Below are 6000 nucleotides of genomic sequence, written 5' to 3' on the forward strand. Positions count from 1 at the left end.
TTACATCAGCCAAGGGAGATAATAAAAGCAAATCATTTCTTAAAAAAAATAATTAAAAAAAAAAAGTTTTACAGGGGAATATTTTACATTACATCAGCCAAGGGAGATAATAAAAGCAAATCATTTCTTAAAAAAAAAAAAATAATTAAAAAAAAAATAATTAAAAAAAAAAAGTTTTACAGGGGAATATTTTACATTACATCAGCCAAGGGAGATAATAAAAACAAATCATTTCTTAAAAAAAAAAATAATTAAAAAAAAAATAATTAAAAAAAAAAAGTTTTACAGGGGAATATTTTACATTACATCAGCCAAGGGAGATAATAAAAGCAAATAATTTCTTAAAAAAAAAAAATAATTAAAAAAAAAAAGTTTTACAGGGGAATATTTTACATTACATCAGCCAAGGGAGATAATAAAAGCAAATCATTTCTTAAAAAAAAAAAAATAATTAAAAAAAAAATAATTAAAAAAAAAAAGTTTTACAGGGGAATATTTTACATTACATCAGCCAAGGGAGATAATAAAAGCAAATCATTTCTTAAAAAAAAAAAAATAATTAAAAAAAAAATAATTAAAAAAAAAAAGTTTTACAGGGGAATATTTTACATTACATCAGCCAAGGGAGATAATAAAAGCAAATCATTTCTTAAAAAAAATAATTAAAAAAAAAAGTTTTACAGGGGAATATTTTACATTACACCAGCCAAGGGAGATAATAAAAGCAAATCATTTCTTAAAAAAAATAATTACAAAAAAAAAGTTTTACAGGGGAATATTTTACATTACATCAGCCAAGGGAGATAATAAAAGCAAATCATTTCTTAAAAAAAAAAAAATAATTAAAAAAAAAATAATTACAAAAAAAAAGTTTTACAGGGGAATATTTTACATTACATCAGCCAAGGGAGATAATAAAAGCAAATCATTTCTTAAAAAAAATAATTAAAAAAAAAAAGTTTTACAGGGGAATATTTTACATTACATCAGCCAAGGGAGATAATAAAAGCAAATCATTTCTTAAAAAAAATAATTTAAAAAAAAAAGTTTTACAGGGGAATATTTTACATTACATCAGCCAAGGGAGATAATAAAAGCAAATCATTTCTTAAAAAAAAAAAATAATTAAAAAAAAAATAATTAAAAAAAAAAGTTTTACAGGGGAATATTTTACATTACATCAGCCAAGGGAGATAATAAAAGCAAATCATTTCTTAAAAAAAAAAAAATAATTAAAAAAAAAATAATTAAAAAAAAAAAGTTTTACAGGGGAATATTTTACATTACATCAGCCAAGGGAGATAATAAAAGCAAATCATTTCTTAAAAAAAAAAAAATAATTAAAAAAAAAATAATTAAAAAAAAAAAGTTTTACAGGGGAATATTTTACATTACATCAGCCAAGGGAGATAATAAAAGCAAATCATTTCTTAAAAAAAATAATTAAAAAAAAAAAGTTTTACAGGGGAATATTTTACATTACATTAGCCAAGGGAGATAATAAAAGCAAATCATTTCTTAAAAAAAAAAAAATAATTAAAAAAAAAAAGTTTTACAGGGGAATATTTTACATTACATCAGCCAAGGGAGATAATAAAAGCAAATCATTTCTTAAAAAAAAAAAATAATTAAAAAAAAAAATAATTAAAAAAAAAAAGTTTTACAGGGGAATATTTTACATTACATCAGCCAAGGGAGATAATAAAAGCAAATAATTTCTTAAAAAAAAAAAATAATTAAAAAAAAAATAATTAAAAAAAAAAAGTTTTACAGGGGAATATTTTACATTACATCAGCCAAGGGAGATAATAAAAGCAAATAATTTCTTAAAAAAAAAAAATAATTAAAAAAAAAAATAATTAAAAAAAAAAAGTTTTACAGGGGAATATTTTACATTACATCAGCCAAGGGAGATAATAAAAGCAAATCATTTCTTAAAAAAAAAAAATAATTAAAAAAAAAATAATTAAAAAAAAAAAGTTTTACAGGGGAATATTTTACATTACATCAGCCAAGGGAGATAATAAAAGCAAATAATTTCTTAAAAAAAAAATACTTAAAAAAAAAATAATTTAAAAAAAAAAAAATAATAATTAAAAAAAATAATAGTTAAAAAAAATAATTAAAAAAATAATAATTAAAAAAAAAAAATTAAAAAAAAATTAAAAAAAAAAAAAAAAAAAAATCGTCATCTGGAGACATAGCTTACAACATCCAACTACAAATCGAATGATCCTCCGCTCAAGCTCTGGTGTACCTCAGTATTTTAATGTTTTTCTTTTTAATGCAGAAGTTCAAATGTAATGCGAACAGACATCTTGCTACTCATCACCCTTCATAATATCCCTGCAACTGTAATCTCTCAATGTATATACCATTCATTGGACAAAGCAGAGGAGGGTAGAGATTAAGCTCTAGATATATCTAAGGCTTTTGACAGGGTATGGCATGAAGGTCTTCTCAGGAAAATCAGATCATACGGTATCACTGGACGAATACTTAACATAATCAAATCTTTTTTAGATAAGAGAAAAATCCAGGTTGTCCTCGACGCTCGTACATTCCTTGGACCTTTATTATTCCTGATATTCATAAATGACCTCCCTGACAAAATATGCTTTGAAATGGGTATATATGATGCTGATGACACCACACTCTATAACAGGCACAACAGTATTGTACTGACATGCAGAAGTTCAAGTGTAATGTGAACAGACATCTTGCTGATCAACTCACTACAAAGTACTTCTGCAACTTATGTCCCCGATAGTAGCTCCCTACTTCAAAGTGGCACTGTGCCTTGTTTGGGGTGAAAATTGAATAAATTAAAAAAAAATAAAAAAATAATAAAATAAAAAATTTAAAAAAAAGTTATATCTGTACTACTAATATATATATATATATATATATATATATATATATATATTTACATGGTGGTCACCACTTATCAAGGCCCGGAAGCCACTCAGGGATTAAAGATATTAAAGTCTGTGTGTTTGTGAGTTCCTTCCTTATAGGTTTCGAAACGACTGAGCCTATCTTTTGCAATTTTTCACATAAAGCTAATTTATATGTCTGGCAGTGTTCTTAGATATGTTTTTTGTAATAATAAAAAAAAAAAAAAAAAAAAAAAAAAAAAAAAAAAAACTTATGTCCCCGATAGTAGCTCCCTACTTCAAAGTGGCACTGTGCCTTGTTTGGGGTGAAAATTGAATAAATTAAAAAAAAAAATAAAAAAATAAAAAATTAAAAAAAAAGTTATATCTGTACTATTATATATATATATATATATATATATATATATATATTAAAAAAAAAAAAAAAAATATATATATATATATATATATATATATTTACACGGTGGTCACCACTTATCAAGGCCCGGAAGCCACTCAGGGATTAAAGATATTAAAGTCTGTGTGTTTATGAGTTCCTTCCTTATAGGTTTCGAAACGACTGAGCCTATCTTTTGCAATTTTTCACATAAAGCTAATTTATATGCCTGGCAGTGTTCTTAGATATGTTTTTTGTAATAATAATTAAAAAAAAAAAATATGTCCCCGATAGTAGCCCCCTATTTCAAAGTAGCACTGTGCCTTGTTTGGGGGGGGGGGATTTAAAAAAATAAAAAATAAAAAAAACTTATGTCCCCGATAGTAGCCCCCTATTTCAAAGTAGTACTGTGCCTTGTTTGGGGTGAAAAAAAAAAAAAAGAAAACTATTTTACCTGAAGAGATCCTAATTTTTAATAGCTATAGAATGGAATATATTTATGTCAGTGTCGGAGCGCGTGTCTATGTTTGTACGTAATGGTCAAGCTTAAGCACACACCCTACGTTCTCATGTGTCACCGAAATATCACGACAATGTTACTTGAACCGCATGAAAGCAATGTCTATGCCATTATTCCTGCGACAACAGAAAACGTGACTGCAGTACATCATTAGTTACCTCCCTTCGTTCCTGTCATTCACACAGCAAAGGCTTAGCTTTTCGACGCGAAGGAAATGGAGGCTGTTTTGCAGTTGCTTGGCTTTCAACAGCAGGTTGCGGGAGGGTAGCTAAAATGTTCTTCTGGTCACGTTTAGTTCCTCCGGAAACACCAGAATCGTTTTCGACCGGCCTACAGCTGGGATTAATTCTTTTCAACATGGACGTTTGCGTTGAAATGAGCTGATATTCTTAGTCTTGACGGACACAGCACTCAGCCTCCTTCTCAAAAAGGCATTTTTTTTTTTTTTTTTTTTTTTTTACACAGTGATAACCACTTATCAAGGCCCGGAAGCCACTCAGGGATAAGGATTATTGCAAGTACATTACGTTAGTGTGGAGATTTGATGAAGTGTTTACTTAAGGGGGCGGTTCATTAGGAATTTGTTAACATTGGACTTGAAGGCATCCAAGTTGTAGTCCGGTGGGAAGCAAGCAGACGGAACAGAGTTCCACAGGCGTGCAGTTCTAAGAAAGAAGCTTTGTTCATGGAATCCACGTTTTGATGTAGGCACAGATATAGAGTGGGGAAAATTTTTTTAGTGGGTGCATATGAACATATGTGTAAATATGTGACGCCCCCCCCCATTCTCGGGTTGATCACTCTCGATCATAATGACATAGCTTGCTACTGCTTTAACATAAATGCAAAGCTCTTTGGGAATAAACAAAGTAAGCACTGTAGGAGTGACGATCAATGTTTGGATAAAGCACTGTAAGATATCATTGTCACCAGAGTCAATGTTATGCCCTGTTTTTTTTTTTTTTTTACACAGTGATCACCACTTATCAAGGCCCGGAAGCCACTCAGGGATAAGGGTTATTGCAAGTACATTACGTTAGTGTGGAGATTTGATGAAGTGTTAACTTAAGGGGGCGGTTCATTAGGAATTTGTTAACATTGGACTTGAAGGCATCCAAGTTGTAGTCCGGTGGGAAGCAGGCAAACGGAACAGAGTTCCACAGGCGTGCAGTTGAGTATCAACTAGATCAGGGGTTCTCAACCGGGGTCCACATGGACCATTTCTGGGTGTCCACAGGCAAAACATAACAAAATGGGGGTCCACAACGATATTTTGGTGGTCCATGAAGAAAACCAACTCAGAATTTTAACCAGTGTACATAAATGCTGCAGTGAATTCAATTGCCTGAAGAGCTCTGATCTCCATCGGCTTGACCATGGAAGAAACATTGTAATATTGTAATACAAGATGTTGGTAAAGAATTATTATCACTCTAATTTAGATTATTATTATTATATTATTATTATTATTATATGTTATTATTATTATTATCATAATTATTATAGTTGTTGTAGAATACTTTATTTGCATTAAATTAGTTTTCATTTAAAAATAAATATTAATTATATATTATTTCTTTGATTATTAAAACCTCAAAATTTATATTAGTGAAAAATAGAAGATTGTCTTATGACCAATAGTTATGAAGGGGTCTACAAAGATAAAAAGAAGGGAAAAGGGGTCCATGAGTAAAAAAAAGGTTGAGAACCACCGAAGTAGATGGTTATTGGTTTGATCTTGGGGTACTTGTCGAGCCACACTGAAGAGTTGTGATACAATAAAAATAAGTCTGTATGTGGCTGACTATATATTTTTTTTTCATGAAATTCCGATTAAATGGACTTATTCATTTCATTTTTTGCATGGTGCAGAACTCAAATTTACATATGTTAAGGCCTGAAACTGCACTGTTTGTTGATTTTCACCAGGATTTGACGTCCCCTGGGGACTTTTGGGGCTAAATGAGCTTCACTTGTTTACTGCCAAGAAGTGAACAGTTTAAAAAAAAAAAAAAAAAAAAGAATACTCGCATGCACGTCTCGGGGTTTGTTTTTTATTTGCTTTTTTTAACTCCTTTTTTTATTTCATTTTTAAAATTTTTACTTTTTTACGGAATTTAATGTTACATAAAATACTGGGCAACGCTGGGTACATCTTCTACTAGCAAAAGTACCCATCGTTGAAAAACAGCCTACAGAAAATGGAC

The 6000-nt window shown here is 29.2% G+C and overlaps 1 protein-coding gene across 19 annotated transcripts in view; it reads left to right on the top strand.

The window, feature by feature from the left end:
• LOC145270654 (RIMS-binding protein 2-like) overlaps window positions 1-6000 on the top strand; it is a 1565000-nt gene that overhangs the window by 882789 nt on the left and 676211 nt on the right. The gene's annotated exons all lie outside the window — the stretch shown is intronic.

This window comes from Euprymna scolopes, chromosome 46 (assembly GCF_053919585.1).
Source record: "Euprymna scolopes isolate OS-2025 chromosome 46, ASM5391958v1, whole genome shotgun sequence".
NCBI classification, from domain to species: domain Eukaryota; kingdom Metazoa; phylum Mollusca; class Cephalopoda; order Sepiida; family Sepiolidae; genus Euprymna; species Euprymna scolopes.